Genomic DNA, 19,052 nt, shown 5'->3' on the forward strand with positions numbered 1-19,052 from the left:
TGGGGAAATGCTGCGGTAAAATGAATGAAAAACGTTCTTTTCCCATAAAGCGTGTCCGGAAATAAATTTTGTACCATTCTACGAAAATTATTGGTATAACAGAAATACAAACAAATCTTTTTTCTCAATATTTGTTTACCTCAAGTAAGCTCCTTTACACTTTTGCAATAATAGATTTAAATTTCGCCCTAACGCCCAAGCTTCAGGACTTTTGACTTGACACCTGCCGTCATGGTTTGGACAAGCTTCTCTCCTTTGGTTTTGTACGCTTTTGATCACTGCTGCTTGAAGTATTGAACCGATACTGACTTTCCTCCCATTTTACGATAATCGGCCTTCATTATTGCCCAAAACTTCTCGATTGGTCGAAGCTCTGGGCAGCTTAGAGGATCAATGTCATGAGATGCCACAATGACATCATTTTCTGCGTACCATTTCTTCGTCGCTGTGGAGTAGAGACGAGACGCCAAATCGGGCCAAAATAGGGTATTTTGAGAATACTGTTTTAGAAGAGGCAAGAGACGTTAATGAAGGCTCTCTTTGATATAGATTTCCCTGTTCAAAATCCCAGTAGTGATGAATAGTTGGCTGATTTTACCTCACATGCAGATGGCTTGCCAAACAAGATATTTTACCGCATTTTTTCTATCTTCTTTTCTTTGAACTTAGACTCTTGGCTTCCTCTATCCTTCATACTGTAGAATTTATTGCCACGGATTTATGAAAAGTCAGACTTCACATATGTTTCATCGTCCTGTACGATACAACCTGTATGTTTGGCTAAGAACGAATCATATAGCTTTCGAGCTCGACTTTTCGCATTTTCAAGTCCTTTATCATTTCGGTGAGGTTTGTTCTGGGCTTTGAATGACCTCATTCCATATCTCACTTCAATATACTGCACCGTTGACTTAGCTACATTCACTTTTTTGGGTACATCTCTGGCAGACATGTTGAGGTTCCTCTCGAATGCGTTCACCACTTGTTCCTTATCTTGTCTGTTGTATGTTCCTCTTTTCAACTGCTCAGTTGGTTTCCTTTGAACCGTCTTGGTTTGGAGAAATTTGCTGATGACATTTGACACCGTTTGTTGCGTCACTCCGGCCGAATTCGCGATTGTTTTCGTGAATGATTATGATTTTCCAAACACTTGTCCAAAATAAGATATCGTACCTCCTGTTTTCAAGACGCCACATTCAAAACTTTTAATAAAAAGTAAACAATGAGCATGTTGACGTGAAAGTGAAAGGATCAACTGACAGATAAACCAAATACTGGAAGAAATTGATACGTTGACTCAGACCAATAACACGACAAAGTTACAAAAAATATTTCCGGACACGCTTTAGTCATTCCCATACAAACTTTGAAGGGCTTGTGCACTCTCAATTTTCATCCAAATCAGCTCATTTTTTGGGAGAAGACATAGAATCTGGTTATGAATCGAATAAGCGGTGTGGAGCAAAAACGATTTTTTGAACCACGCTAATGCCATAGGCATTGTAATTATTTCGACCATGGTATCAACAAAAAATTACCTAGGCATACCTTCCGAGGCACTGCAATTTCATTTGCAGCCTGTTCCGTTGCCAAAAACAACCGAAAGATACGCGTACGACGCAGGATCAACCATACCAAAATCCCTGTCATGACGTGACACAGGAATGGGCTGCTCCTAAAAGGAAAACTTTTCTTTGAAAATGTTTTTCATCGCACCGCCGAGCGTATGTGTGGGACAACCTACTTTTACAGTCAGTTCCAGTCGCCCCGGTGAGTGCCCTTTCATACCCATGCCGAGTTTTTCCTGATGCGCTATCAAATGAGAAAGTAAAACCGGCATCCTCTTTTTGCGGAGCATGTCGCACTAGAAACTCACAAAAGCAGGAGGATCCCAACCCAACCGAAATCTCGATAATAAATCTATCGTAAGCACAAGAGCCCTTCTGCAAGGCGTGTAAGCAAAATTTCCAACTGAAGAGATGGAGAGAGATGATAGAATTCAGATGAGAAAAAGCGAAATCCATTTTGCTCGAAAGAATTCCAACGATGTTCATTTTGTGCCCTTTCAAGTCGGAATTCCATTCGAGCACTTATTATGAAAACGAATATAATATAACGAAGTGGTAGTTGCTACAAACTTTTCTCCACGAACATCGAATGTATTGCCAATGCTTCAAGATTAAATCTTCATACAACCTGGTCACGTCAAAATTCCATTGATGGGATGTCAATGCAATCCATTTCCGCTTTCTCGGCCAAGGTGAGGAAATCCTTTCAGCAAATATATTTAATCTACTGTATGCCGCGCCATTCATACGGTCACACAACTCTCGCCGACACGCTGCTGTTGTGAGGGACAATCCTCGAGACTCTATTTAGAAAGGGTGACACTCAAAAGGCTGATAAGCCGGCCTTTCTTTTGATACGTAGTATCCTCGGTGGGGTGCTCCACTCTCAAGTTCTATTTTTAACTCACACTAGCAGCAGCGGGCGGTAGGCCACCCACCACCAACAGCTTGATGGGTGGGAAATAGTAAGACACAACCCCGTAAAGTAATTCTGGCATTAGAGTGGATGTGTTCTAGAGAGGGTGGTTCACTTTCATATGCATATTTCTTACAAAAGTATCATTTTGTGAATTTTTCGATTATTTTTTTTGGATGTTTAGCCATTTTTGTACTTTGATTTGGACTTTGTTTATTTGTTTTAGACATTGGTTGTTGTGATTGCTACTATCCAAACACTAATATTGCAGCAAAATTTTCCCAATAATAGTTTCCATATTGAATTTGAATTCGTCGTTTTGGAATTTTTCGCCATCTTGAATATTCTGTTCAATATTTTTGGGTTTTGGATATCTTCCTCAAATAAAATATACACTTTGGTGCATAATTGATCGGTCGAACGCCGATTTTCGTACAAATTAGCTAAGTTTGGGATGCTGTAATTTTGGTTTGCGTTGATGGATTGAGCTCAATTTTTGACATGGAACTACTAGTATGCTGAATTTGAAAATGTGCAAAAGTGATCGGACAGTGGCACGCGTGTAAATCAAAGGGGTACCGCTGTCCGATTCCTTTTGCACATTTTGAACGCCTTGCCACGCCCAAACCTGTGAACGAAAACATTTTGTACTTCGTACACGTAAAATTCAGCATATTTGCAGTTTAGTGTCAAAAATTGAGCTCAATCCATCAACACAAACCATAGTTACATCATCTCAAACTTGGCCATTTTGTATGACAATAGGCATTTGTCCGATCTATTATGCAACACAGTGTATGTATCCATATTATAGAGTTTTAAGCCTTAAACTTCCATAAAACATTCGCTACATTGGATTTTTATCATCATTCGTCACACATAAAAAAAAAATATTTTGCGCGTCGGCGCAATGAATTTTTGCATTAAGTTTTGCTGGCCTGCTTACTCTAAAAAAAATTGACATTTGGGCGGTGCCGACACCTCTCAAACGTCAAATTTCGTGTGAGAGTAAGCAGGCCAGTATAAATTCGTGCAGTAATCCATTTAATGTGTCGCAATATGGAGTTCTGTTCAAATTTATATTTGGCCACTTCCGCCGGGGCTTATGAGCATCTAGAATGCCATTTCTCTTGGAGTTCCTGTAGGGGGGATAACTTTATAATTATTATAAGAACTTACAAGGAACTCTTCCGAAAATTCTTCCAGTGAATAATTCCCGCGTTCTTCCAAGTCTTCTGACCAGATTTTTTTTTGGGATTCCTCTTAGATTTCTTCAATTTTTCAGGATTTTTTTTTCTGGAGATCACTCCTGGAATAAATACAAGAATTCGAAAAATCTGACGTAATTTCTGAAAGAGTCCCAATGCGACATATGCGCTAATTCCCGTCATATCAGTCGAAAAATAGCCAATAAATACAAAAATGTAGACTATCAATAAATAGCCCCTACAGCACTGCAAATCGAATAATTACGCGAAATTTCACGTTTCATTTTCACTCCACTTGCGATTTGAACATTTTTCTCGGTTTGCGTACGACGAAGGCAACCTCACCAAAGCAGCAGCTTGCCGAATTGTTCTTCATCACCGTTCAATTTTCTCTTCGTCAGATTCACTTGTTGACTCAACCTTCAATCCGTACCCCACAAAAGCTCTGTGGCACTTCAAAGTTTATTTTTCTGCTGGAGTATGCTGCTCAATAAACTGAATCAATCATTTTTTCCGTCGGCAAAATGTAAGTTGTCTACGTCTAGGGAGAATGCAAGAAAATGTGTGAGTGGATTTTCTGCATACAAAATATCGTATTTCACAGCCACAAAAAAAATCTTGTGGGCAAAAATATGAATCGAAATATTTTGTCGTTATTCTAACTATACATCCATAAATTAAAGCAGGGCTGCCCAACCTTTTTCGCATGTTTCAGACATTTTCAATCGGTACGTTTGCAAAATAAGTCAAACATGGCGTATTTTAGCATCAAATGAAAGCTTAGTGTTACATCTAAGTCATTCAAGTGAAAAAGTTAGAATTCGTTGACAATGTTTAGCTTCCGGTGCAGTTGAACCCAAAAAACAGTCCCGCGGGCCGGATGGATTTTTTGACTGAACTGCCACGGTAGCTAAGTGAATAAGTTAAATTTTAATTTCAACACATGCATCCCTTAGCCCTCACACCAGGCTTCCATTTGATACTAAAAGATCTAATATCTGACCATTTTTACGATCCTACGGACCAAAAATGTATGAAACAAGCGAAAAAGGTTGGGCAGCCCTGAATTAAAGCATCCTGCTCAATCGTAAGCGTTGAAAATGATTTGATTTGGATTGAGAAGAATTTGACCAACTTTTTGAATTAACAACTACGGTCAAATCATAATTTTCGGCCATCCTGTGTAACATGTAGAAGGTGTGCTGGGAATTGAATTCAGGTTGTGCCAGAAATAGTCATGGCCTAGACGGAAACAAAATTCAAGGGACAGTTGTCCAATCTTATCATTTTAACGAAACTGTACTTCTTTAAAATATTAGGGGTACTCACTAAACAGATTAAATTGCTGCGTAAGCCATGATTTTCTGCTTATTTGAAATGTTTCATGATTTTGCTAATGAAATAATCAAAGATTGCCTTGGTGATCACGACGATTAATCAGTTTAATCAGTTTACGCTGTTAAGTGAATCCCCCTATTTTTACATGATATGAAAGCTAATTTATAAATTAGTATTTGATACAATGTTGGCAATGAGGCGTTGGGCTTGGTGCCAGAATAAATTCGATCATTTTTGGTCGGTATTTAGATAGACGGGAATTGGATAAAAGCCTCACTATAAAATATAATTAAGATTCCAATAATAATAATAGTTGAAGCTTATTCATCATCATCACTTGAAACTTAAATAAGTCAAATTATTCATTTATGTATTTTCTTTCCAATCAAAATTCTAACGAATTCAAATCAACACCGAATCCAAATTCATCATCGAGTTTAAACCAAATCTTATACAATCCAATCTCCAATTACATCGACAATCCAATCTCCAATCCAATCTCCACTCCGATCTTCAATCTTATCCAATCTGAAATCCAATCTCCAATCAAACTCCAACTCAATCTCCAATTTCCAATCTCTAATCCAATGCAATCTTCAATCCAGTCCAATCTCCAATCCAATACAATCTCTAATCTAATCCAATCTCAAATCCAATCTCCTATCCAAGCTCCAATCAAATCTCCAATCCAACCTCCAATCCAATCTCTAATCCAATCCAATCTCGAATCCAATCTTCAAATCTCCAGCCCAATCTGCAATCCAATGCAATCTCCCATCTCCAATTCAATCCAGTCACCCAATCTAATCTTCATTTAAATCTCCAAACTAATCTTCAATCCAGCTTCCGATCCAATCTCAAATCCAATATCCAATCCAATGTCCACACCAATCCAATCTCTAAACCAATCCGATCAAATCTGCAATCCAATCCAATCTCCAATCCAATATTTAATCCAATCTTCTATCCAATATATATATATATATATATATATATATATATATATATATATATATATATATATATATATATATATATATATATATATATATACAATCCAATCCAATCCCGTCCAATCTTCAATCCAATCTCTAATCTTATCTTCAATCCAATCTCAATCCAATCCAATCCAATCTCCAATCAAAACGCCAATCCAATCTCCAGTTCAATCTTCTGTCCAATCTCTAATCCAATCTCCAATCCAATCAAATCTTCAATCCAAATAATCCAATCCAATCCGATCCTATTCTCAATGCAATCTCCTATCCTTTCCTATCTCCAATCCAATGTTATCCCAAGTAAGTTTTGTTCGGCTCTATAAGAGATTTTCATCACTAATTTTATAAAACTTGCAATAATACTGATTCATATATCCAAAGCTCTTGATAATCTCTTCAAGAGCATCTTCCGGCTAAGTGGACCACTCTGGGAGAGGTTTTTTAAACCGTATTTAAAAAAAAAACAATTGCACCGTCTTCGGCCAGAGGCCGCACAAACTGAACATTACTAACATTAGGCAACCGACACATATAACACCCAGTGGCCCAGTGGAGAATTTTCCATTTGACGAAAAGTTTTCCCCGACTGGAGTGGGAATCGAACCCACACTCCGAGGCTTACGAGACACCTGAACGATTGACGCCGCTAATCGCTCGGCCACGAAGCCCACACAAATCTAGAGTAGCAATAAAACTGTTTTAAAACCTAGTTGAAAAAATTTCCATACTCGAAAAGAGGTTATGATGATTGCTAAAAATGATTGAAACTATGACAGCTCAAGATGCAGAGATGCTTCTTCAGTGGCACGTAAAGTTCAGCAGGAGACATCATTCACAAGTAGAAAGTGATAATTCTGAAGTAATATTTTAGTAGTTATTGTGTTGCTAGGCTTATGCGTATTCAATTTTACTGTGAATATTGGTGTTGTAGAAACATAAAATTAGTGCGTTTCGAAAATGACGAATATTATCATCTTGGAATGAAATAAATCAATTTATTAATTTAGTAAAACTACCTCGTATTACAAGAAAACTCTGCTGAGATATGTAAATAGCGACAAGCTATCAATTCATTACTAATTTGAGCAAAATTAACTTTTTCATCTGTATTAACGAGATTTTTAGCCCTAGGCTAGTTCATCTCGGGACCCACGCTTAACTTCGCTTCCGAAGGAAGAACCTACATTTTGTGAGTTTGTCGGGAGTTGTGGGATTCGATCCCAGGTCTTCGGCGTGATAGTCATGTGTTCTAACCATCACACCAGGTCCACTCCTCACAAAATTAACTATTTTCCATTCACGTTATCAAATTCTTCAATATGGCGACGACCATAATTAGCGAAAAAAACAAGTTTACTTTTATGATGACCACAATAAACCTAGCTACTCCACCAATAGATGTCGTTACTAATCGACCGGATCGCCATCTGTGGAGAATTTTAACAGTTTTTTTTGTGGTAATAATGAATGCCAGAAGGATTACATATCGGAGAGTTTTGTTTACTCTTAAAATATGCCCAGGTAACCAATAAGCACTTTATTCAGCATTATTTCTGCACTATATGCACCTTTACAGCTGGGCATTTAATGCTACTCAGCCGCATATGCGACTTAAATGCTACTTAAATGCAGGTTTTGGCCCAATATACGGCTGCTTAAATGCTAGACCTTCAGGAACTTCATAAACTACTGTCAAAATAGTAACGCCTTGAATGTAACGCATCATACAGAACAAACCAAAATAGAAATTTCACCCCTCTCACTTCCCTCCACCACTCACTCTGTTTATTTGTCATCTTGTTCTTTGCTGCATATTTTTTGGTTGCTGTGTCTATCTAACCTTTTTTCTGATTTCTTTTTCTGACTACGATTTGATCTTAAGACCCGTCGATTGCGAAGGAGCTGTTGCGCGTAACAGGATAAGCTAAACATGAAACTGTGAAGTGCGCTGATTTTTTGTTCTATTTTAAGGTTTGTTGTGATTGAGTTACATTTCCTCCCAGATTAAATAATTTCGCTTTGGGCGAAGTTGAACTAGGACGACGACGACAGATAGAGGAAACATATAAAATCGTATTCTTCTCGATGTCTTGTTTAATTTGGCATGAGTATAATTATGCTGAAGCAACTTATCATACATCATACAACATCAGACGTTCATTATAGTCTACATAAACGTGACAATTAGACAGAAATATGAAAAACGAATTGAGTTTTTCAGCAACATCAGAAGCAACACGGCAGTTTTCTAGCAGTTTTGTGGCAATAAAATAGCATTCGGGATACTTAAAACCCAAGAAATATCGTGCATTTGAAATGCTACATAACAGCTAATGATTGTTGGATAGTATTTTGTATGCTAATTAAAGGCGTCTTAGCTGTCGAACTGCTATGCTAGGGCAGCAAGCATAATAAATGCAAATATAAAACTGATGTACTGCTTATTCAAATGCTTATTGGTTACCTGGGTGGCTTTATGGATATCTTCAAGTATTCTATAAAACATTTCATCAATGGTTTTCATAAAAGCAGTCATAAAACTGTGAGTTTTAAATATTTCTGAAATAAAACCGCAATAAAAATCAAACAAAACCAATCGGCAATGGAATTGATACTGGAACCTCTTGGATAGTCACTGAGACCCCCTAAAACCTCCCTAAGGCCCTCTGGGAACCCCCCTCTGAAACGCCCCTGTGACCCCCAGGACCTCCTTGGAATCCTCTGAAACTTCCCTGAGATCTGCATGAAACGCCCCTGAGAACTCCTGTTAGCCCCTGAAACACACCTACATCCTACACAGAAAGAAATTCTGAAAAGTACACGTGACGTAAATATTAGAACGCTTAAATTCCCATTTGATTTCATTCGATTTTACATAAAATAATTCCTTGCACGCAAAGTTGTAAGCAAGCCCCATACTGCAGACAACCAGTAATTTTACAATCCGATGGAGAATTGTGTTGAAAGCGATGGAGGTCATTTTGTTACAGCGAACTCGATGTAACAATTTTTAACTGTGTACATTTGCTCTGTTCATAATATTAGTGCCCATACCTAAAACCTGTCAAACCCCTGTCCATATGGAAGCCAAGTTCATTATGAATTAGTGAAGCATTATGGTTAGAGAGATTTTCAAAGTAATTCTTACAGAAATCCCAAAATATTTTTTACGGAATCAGTTATGTCATTGCTTATTCAAAGAACTAAACAAAGTTTGCCAGAATTGTTGTCGTAATCAACTGAAAACGCTTTTCGAAATATCTGAGATTTTTTTTTTATTTGAACAAGATTTATTTTTTATTTATTAATTTTGAAAGAACTCCAAATTCCAAAAATCTCATAAATATAATTTAAAATAATTTAAAAGAGAAAAAAAAACATTAATATAGAAAACACAACAAATGAGTATCAAAGAATTCTTTTTACTGTGCATATTGATCCACAGGTACTTCAAATTTAAAAATGATGCTTCAAGATGGTAGCAATTTCTTTGTATAAAGCCATAGAAAATGTGGTATCAACCGTAAACGATACATAGCTCCTTCGGGTACTTGCAACGAAGTTGACGAGTGTTGCAGAGAATTCTTAAATTAAAAGTAATTGACACATTCTACCGTGACGTTACAATGTTTTGACGCCTTTTTGGTCAGATTTTTCACTAAACTCTTAAATTTTACCGTTAACCCTCACATATTTTGGCATATTCGGATACCTTGTAAAATTTCAATAAGTTTAATCTGTTGAACAGTTAGTTTTCATCGGAAAAGTATGTTGAAAATGGGAATTAGTAGCGTGACGTAACAACGTTGTAACGTAACGCTACTCATTCTTATTTTTAACATTTTTTTCGATGAAAACTAACTGTTCAACAGAATATACTTTTTGGAAATTTTACAAGGAACCCGAATATGCAATAATATTTAAGGGTTTACGGTCAAATTTACGAGTTATAGTGAAAAATCTGACCAAAAAGGCGCCAAAACGTTGTAACGTCAAGGTAGAATGTATCAACTTTATTCGGTAACGCTGCAGGATGGGACCCGACAGAATGACCCAGTATCTGTTGTCACTTCAACATCATCTTTTGGAGCTTCGTCACACCTTCGAAGGAAAATCATGAAGGCTTTACCTATGCAACATTCCAAGAACGATTTTTAGCAAAAATAGTGGTTTGTCCAAAATTTATATTTATTGAAATAATATATAAACATATCAAGTGAAAGTAATCGAAAATCTCAAATCGATGCATTGGAAAGTTTTTGGAATTCTTGGGAAAATCAAAGATATGTTCTTAGAAGAGTACATTTATGAAATCTTTGAAGCAACATTTCAATAATAAACCCATTCCAAGAATATTATACCACCCTACTACTGTATCCTTCCCGAATCTAATACCGGATGAAGCGGAAGAAAGCAGAAAACCAACCATCGTCGTCCTCGCCATCGGCCTCTGCCATAGCCACATACCGCGAAACTAATTTCCTCTGGCTTACATATGCAGATTGAAAACAATCCTATACCCTAGTCCTGCTCTTTCCTATCGGTTCACGATCAGGATCTTCAAAGTGGCCACCGACCCTCACCGTCGTCGTCGTCATCGAAGGCGCCGGTCGGCAAGTGCAGCCTGTGAACCATATACACTCATACGTGAAAAGAAAGCACTGCAGCATAGGAGACGTTATATTATGCATAGGAAATGAGCAGGATACGGCGCCATCTGCATACGTGCTCTCATGTCTTGAGACTTGCACTACTGACTTGCACTGAAGACTGAGGCAACTGCATAGGTTGCTGTTGGGTTGACTTGTTGAAAGAAAGGATACAAAGCAGCAGAATGCTAATAAGTGTACTTGTTTCTTGGAAATATGCTATCATCGTCATATCATGAAAAATGATTTATCGCATGATTGAGTACATGCAACAGGTTGTGTTTAGCGTTTACACATATGGGGGGAGTAAAGTCTATGATTGCTAGTGCTAAACAGTTTAACGTGGAAACACTTGAATGGAAGCTTGGTGTTAATAGAACAGTCTTCCTAAGCGCTTTCAGTTGGTATTTTTGAAGAATTTCAGGAAAATATGGAGAAACAGACTGACATTGTGGGCTAAGGGAAATAGGCTAAATTCAATTCGTTATTCCTCTATTCATCGTTAAGCGTTGATATGTGTAGTCATAATGGAATGTGGAGAAGCATAACTTAAAATACACATTAATAAAAATAAAAAAAAACCCAGATTAATCCACCTAGTGGTGCTAGTGCCTTTCTCGTCGAAACTGTACTCATGATCTTTCCATCGACGTTAGCCGAAATGTTCCTGCATCATTTTATATAGAAAAGCACAATTTTAACTTTCAAAAAGCAACAATTCTATTCACTACGGCAGCGGGGTGAGCGTCAGCAAATGCATGAAGAAGGTTGACTTTATTCACAATCACAGATCACTTTGTGATCCTCGACAAAGTTTTTCAGCACACTTTAGGCTATATTTTAGTACAGTGATAGACATTCGTTTAGCCGAGGCTAAAAAAATTTCAAAAAAGTGTCAGGAAACTCATACAAAAGATTTTATGATAAAATTTTTTTATCGTAGTGATAGTATATCTAGTACTGTTTTAGAAAAATGTGATACATTACACTTACATATACACTGAAGTAAAAACGAGGGTAAAAAACCCTTCAAATGTCATTTTTTGCCTAGACATTCGTTTAGCCGAATTGTACAATTTTTGGAATTCTATAATAAAAAACTATCAAATTTCGCAAAATATCCAACAAAGTCATTTTGTATGGTGATCTGCATTATAGATCGACTTGTAAATCATGAATTAGATCGTTTTTGGAAGTGTTGCCATATTAATTTGGCATTCATCTCATATAAATATGTCATAATATTGTAAATGTTTCCAAATTGAGATTTGATGTAGTTATTTTTATCGGAAGTGTTTCAAAAGAATCTAATGAATGTTTCATGACCAAAACAGGTTGAAAATTTACGAAAAACAATGTTTTTAACAGAAAAAAATAACGCAAACCATCAAAAAATCACGTATTTAAGTATTGTTTTGATGAAATATGATGGTTTCACTTGCATAAATTACAGCGTTTACTACTATTACGTCTTCTAATAGCTCCCAATATCTTCTAGACTGTATTCTAGCTGAAATAACATACATTGGACGGCTCATATTTCGAGAAATGGCACCGAAAGTATTCAAATTTCTAGCATGAACTACTTGTTTCATAATTTAGACATTCTTTTCAAATAAGTTATGTTAAAAATGAATGTGGTTCACAACTAAGACTCATTTATAATATATTTCTTCACATTTAATGAAATAAGCCAATTGTTTGACCATATCTTGCATTTTTGTATGAGCATCTGCTTTTGAATAAACAGGGTACAAAAAATCTGACACTTCTTGAAGTTCTTTCACATTTCAGTCTTTTAACTCATTTAGTAATGCTAGTATCAAACAAGTATACTGCACAGGCAATAGGGCACGTCTTTATTTCAATGCAGAACTATTTATTTTAGCTTTTATCAACCTCATTTTAAAGTTTAACCAACCAAAAACCAATATACTCTATTTTTTCATGACATTTTATGCAATAATTTGAACATTTCTAACAATAATCCTGTGCCATATTTTCGAAACTGCTAATCTAGCTTACGTTTGGGTGTTTACAGAAATCATTTTTCTTAAATAAATTTGTTTATCGTCGCTTCTCCTTATCGGGACATTCTTTTACAATATTTCTCTGAATTTCATAAATAAATAAACTTTTAAGGTCAATTATCTTGCTAACACGTCATAAACTAAATGCCTTGGAGTATATCCTCGAAATATACTCAAGAAATTGCAAAAAATCTATTGAAAACCAATTTTTCATTTACCTCGGCTAAACGAATGTCTAGGCAAAAAATGACATTTGAAGGGTTTTTACCCTCGGTTTTGTTTCAGTGTATATGTAAGTTTAATGTATCACAATTTTATAAAACAGTACTAGATATACTATCACTACGATAAAAAAGTTTTATCATAAAATCTTTTGTATGAGTTTCCTGACACTTTTTTTGGTCTCGGCTAAACGAATGTCTATCACTGTATAATTGGTAACACGATTCATGTGAAATTTGACCTCCTTACGGGAAAAAAGCAGAAAATGGAAATTTTCCATTCAAATTTTAATCGCAATGAGAAGAGTGAGGGCTCAACCAGCCGCACCCAAATTGTGAGCAGTAATTTTAGAGGCAAAATGAGATTGAAGATTGAAATAGTTATTTATGCAACAAGTTGCAAAATGATGATTTTTTCAGCACAAGTCGTACATTTATCCAACGAGGCTTGCCGAGTTGGATAAATACGACGAGTGCTGAAAAAATCGAGTTTTGCAACGAGTTGCATACACAGTTTTTTGTAATTGCAAAAAAAAAATCGTTAAGTTTAATCTCTTCTTGTAACACAAACATGTAACAAGAGAAACCACGTGCACGCCTCCAAGCACGCTTGCGTTGTATTTTTGTTCGATCAGGTAGGCTATGGTAGGTTGGGTGTCACGAATTTTCAAGCTCCCGTCGTCGTCATGCAGCAGCATAGGCAAGAGCGAAAGCAGTTCCAGCTACAGCATCTACACCTGATCTGCAGTCCGAATCAGAATCTAAATCAACCTGATTCGGACTCGAGCTGCTCAATGAATATAGAAGCAGCAGCTGTATCAACGGAAGTGGTGGTAGTTGGGAAAAAGTGTGCGCTGGCAAAAGTGCCGAAAAGTATTACTTTTCAGCACTCTAAAGAGTGCCGAAAAGTAGTACTTTTCGGCACTTTTGTTTTAGTGAAGAAAATTAGGCCGTTATATTGCCCTTGCCGCGAGTGAAAAGTAGGGGAATATGCAACGCAATTACAAAAAAACTTTATTCGGTGTTGATGCGATCAAATTTATATTTTTTCCACGTTGTTCCATCCTACTATATATTTACACCGCAGGAATCTGAAATGGTGTGATTTGATGAGATCGCTTTGGTCACAATTTTGTTCTCTTGCATATATGAAGATTTTGAACATTTCTTCACTTATAATCTTACCCAACGTTTACATGCTATCAAAAAAGCCACGATTTGATTTATCGCTTTGACATTTATTTTGTTCACTTTTATAATTCCGCTATTTGATGTGCAGCTTACATGGGTTTTGTTCAATTTTACGTTTGACCACTTACGGCGGGACACCAGGAACCGATTCCGGTTGTCTCACATATGGACTGAGACTATGTTCTTGTCAACTGTTCATCGGGTTACCTAAAAAGCTGATCTAAGGCTATTTTCTTGCTAACCGTTCGGTAAATTTAAGAAAAAGCTGCGATTTTATGTGTCGCATGCACGAATTTGGTTCACTTCTATTTAATCACTTCCGATGGAACACCCGCAACCGATTCCGAAATACTATTACTAGTTCTAGATGTGGCCTGAGACTATTTTCTTGTTGACCGTTCATCAAAAAATCAAAAACGCCGCTATGGTTTGGTTCCCCTCTATATTTTACCACTTCCGGCGGGTTACTCGTCTCATCACCAGTTCTGGAACACTACCGGTTCTCTCAAATATGATCTGAGATTATGTACTGGTTAACCGTTTATCATGTTACTGAATAAGTCATTGATATGTCGCATGTATTGGTTCTTTTTTACATTTGACCATTTCTGGCGGGACACCCGGAATCGGTTCCGTAACACACTGATATGGCTTGCGTCTATTTTCTTGCAACTGTTCATCATGTTACCTAAAAAGCCACGATATCTCAATGCATGAGTTTGGTTTCACTTCCGGCCCGGAATTGGTTGCGGAACACTACCGGTAGTCTCTTAAATAGTCGGAGCCTATTGGCTTGCTAACGTTTATTAGGTTATCAAAATAGCCGCGCTTTGCTGTGTTGCATGCATGGGTTTGGATCAATTTTATATTTGACCGCTTTTGGAGTGAAACCCGGAACTAGTTTCGGCACTACATACTGGCAGTCCCTAATGTGGTCTTAGCCTACTTCCTTGATAAACGATCATCAAGTTGTCGGAAAAGACTTGATTTGATGTGTCGCATGCATAAGTTTTGTTCACTTTTAAATACGGCCATTTCCGGCAGGAAACCTGGAACCAGTTCCGAAACACTACTGGTTCAGATATGATCTGAGTCTTTTATTATGCCAACCTTTCATTATCAAAAAAAAAAAGTTACGCTTCGATGTGTCGCATGCATAGATTTGGTTCAATTTTATATTTGGCCACTTCCGGAGGGACACCAGGAACCGGTTCCGGTACACTACCGGTTTAGGTATGGTCTGAGACTGTTTCCTTGCTAACTGTTCATCAAGTTATAGAAAATGCCGTTGTTTGATGTGTCGCACGCATGGGTTTAAATCACTTTTATATTTTACCACTACCAGCGAAACATCCGGAAACGGTTCCGGAACACTACCGGTTCAGATATGGTCTCAGACTATTTTCTTGCTAACTGTTCATCAGGTTATCGAAAAAGCCGCGATTTGATGTGTCGCATGCATAGTTTTCGATCACTTTTATATTTGGCCACTTCCAGCGGGACATCCGGAACCGGCTCCGGAACACTACCGGTTCAGATATGGTCTGAGACTGTTTTCTTGCTAACTGTTTATCAGATAATCGAAAATGCCGCAGTTTGATGTGTCGCATGTATATGTTTGTTACATTTTTATGTATTGCCCCTTCCAAGGGCACTGGTCCGGAACACCTAAATGGTCATAACTCCGGAACGGCTGGACCGATCCGAAACATTTTCAATAGGAAACAATGGGACCAGATTCCGCGTCGAATGAACCGTCGGTCATTAAAATCGGTTGAGGTTTACTGAGAAAAAGTGATGTGAGTTTTTTTGTACACATACACACATACACACATACATACACACACACATACACACACACAGACATCACCTCAATTCGTCGAGCTGAGTTGATTGGTATATGTGACTCGACCCTCCGGGCCTTCTATCAAAAAGTCATTTTTGGAGTGAACATATAGCCTTTCCAGTACACTTAGTGTACGAGAAAGGCAAAAAACATAAAAAGGAATGTTGAAGCCGAAGAGCGATTTCTATTGCATAATAAGCATCTCAATGGTCATGAAAAGTCGTTTTCATAGAAGTTGGTGAGCTCGTTTCATATTAAATCTTCTCATGTTGCATCAATTTTCGTTTTTGTGTATGTTAGCTATGTTCGCAATTGTTTGAAAATAAAACTGAAAATCGATTACTTTGGCAAGCTAAGCCAAGATTAATTGTAGCAGATTGAAGGTTCTTCTTCTTTTTATGCTTTGTGGTATTGAGGACAAGGTGCTTAGAACTAAGGTTCTATGAGTATTTCTACAGTTCTCTGTCTATGACCATTTTTCATTTGTATATCATGTGCCAGGTAACACGATACTGTATGTGTAAAGAAGACAAAGGAAAATGGTTCCAAATTATCGTTGAATATTGCTCTTCGTTATCTTCAATATGAAAACCACAACTCTTTGTGAGCACAAAAAAAAAACTCAAATAATAACTAATAAAAGCAAACAATGCTCCCAGACGTAATCTCGTTTCATCGACCATGCTATCAAACAAATTGTCAAAATTGAATCAATCTTGGCCACGGTTGCTCGCCTCAAACTTCATCGCTCAGTTCCAGATAAAAACGCAAACTTTTCCAACCAACAACGTACTAAGTATTGTGAAACTTCAAAGCTCAGCCACCCATAATCCGCTCGTTGAACATTTCACAACTGAACAGAAGCAAAAGCCGAAAAACAAATCAAAGCTGGACCCCACCCCAACCCCAAAGAACACACCCCAGATAACTTCTAATCCCTGCCTGACGGTACTCTCCGGGCGGTGTTTTGGTTTGAGTCGATAACAACACACCCTCAACGTACCCTTTTGCCACCTACAAAACAAACGATGAAAACGACAACGACGACAACGAACGACAACGGCAATCCGTCCTCCGCTGCGCGTGGAATCATCTCTCTCCCGTCTTGGACACGACCGAAACTGGCTCGAGCTCGAACACGGTTCAGTGGATTTTAAGTGCTCACCTAAATGTTTACTTGCCAAACAACAAATCACTTACGGTTGATCTTTCTTTTTTAGCTGTTTGGTTGTCTCGTGCTACCCCGTGCCACGTACCGTATTGGGGGGATAGGAGAACATTAGCTAAAATGCAGATAACAGTAAAATGAAATTTTAAGTACATACATGTGTAAAAAAAAAAGTGGTCAAGCGAATATCACGCAGATCAGCAAGACCATGCTGAGGGTGATGGATTCCATTCCCGATCCTTACAGGACCTTTCCATAATAGAAATATACTTAACTTTCTTGGACATAGCAAGTCGCCCGCCTGTCACACGAAAGCCATACCATAGCAGACCATAACTCAAAAAGTTCTGAAGCTGAGAAGCAGGCTCTGTTCCAATGGGGACATTATACCAAGAAAAAAGAGAAGGAGAAAAAGAAGAAACACAATAGTATAATACAATAACAAAGCATTTCCCAAAATTACTGATGAATTATTGATTTTTTTATCTATTACAATCAACCATGCGTTTCCTTATTATTATAAAACAAATTAATGGAGACGCAAGGCTGATATATAATGCTTCGAATATGTGAAAAACTAATACTCAGGAAGACAGCAAGAGGTAGTTGAAATACGCGTATCTGTCAAAGAATAATCATTAGATGGCAGAATTTAAAGTAACAGGAGATGGACAAAGGCATCTTTTTGAACCCTCTAGAAGAACACCCTCTTTCTTGAGTTTAACCAGTTATGTGTGTACATAACTGATTAAACTCAACTAAACATGGTGTTCTGCTAGAGGATTCTAGAGATGCTAGAGATGCTCAGTACAAGTTGTTTCACTACAAGATGTTTTCATGGTATTATTTCAGAAAATGAAAGATCCAAAAAATATATTCTGAGCAGTTTTTTGAACCACTTTCCCCAATGTGTTCAATTGCACCTTTCTCACTAACAAATATGTATGTTTGTTAGAAATAAATGGTTTGTGTACGTACGTGCCAGCCAGCTAGCAAGCACGGTCAATACAGAACAAAACAGAAAGTGTAGACCGCACAACAGGTATACATACATAGACGAGGATCAAGATAGCACAATTGTCATTTAGGGAATAGAATCTGACGGCCACGGCAGATAGGGGAGGTAATCGCGTATACTTTAGCAGAAAGCTTCAGTTGAATAAAAACTGTGTTTAGTAGTGGGATGAGACTGGGCTGAACTATATGGTTTGGCCTGCATTTATCTATTTTTTTCCATTTTCAATGTTGACGCCGATATCGATTACCACTACAATTCGATGTGACACCGTCTAGAATCTTCGAACGCATTGGAGCAGAACTACGCGTGGTCATGCTGAATCAATACGTCACAACACGTTCAAACAACACTGATTTTAATTCCGATGAATTAGTTTTGTTGGTTCTTTGAATATTGAAAATTATTCGGATAAGTCCAGGAATCATGATTCGGACCAGCACCAGCAGAAATATGCAAACATGAAACTGAACAAACTACCTATAATACTTAAGGCAACACACCAAATCGCGTAAATGTTGGTGTTCTTGGATGGTTGTCAAACTTTCAGCTTCAGGAGACTTTGATAATAATTACCAGAAAAAAACTAAGATGGTCAATCAAAATTATGGCTTTTTAGGCTCAGAACCATGCAGCATGTTGTTTTTATATAGCCAAAATTATGATCAAAAAATGTAAAAATTGTTTGATTTTTACAGAATGGGGAAGATCAAAACTTCAGATTTATGAGTTTCTACACAGAAAGAAATTCTGAAAACTACGCTTGACGTAATGATTTAAACGTTTAAATTTCCATTTAATTTCGCTCAATTTTACATAGAAGAATTTGAAACAAAAATGATAGAGCGGTACAACGAAAACTATGGGAAAATGCTCAAAATTTGGACAAACGGTTACTATTTGC

The 19,052-nt window shown here is 37.3% G+C and overlaps 1 protein-coding gene across 1 annotated transcript in view; it reads right to left on the reverse strand.

The window, feature by feature from the left end:
* Nucleotides 1-19,052, reverse strand: part of LOC115265584 (calcitonin gene-related peptide type 1 receptor) — a 352,478-nt gene that overhangs the window by 293,158 nt on the left and 40,268 nt on the right. The window lies entirely within an intron of this gene.

Source organism: Aedes albopictus, chromosome 2 (assembly GCF_035046485.1).
Source record: "Aedes albopictus strain Foshan chromosome 2, AalbF5, whole genome shotgun sequence".
Lineage (NCBI taxonomy): Eukaryota > Metazoa > Arthropoda > Insecta > Diptera > Culicidae > Aedes > Aedes albopictus.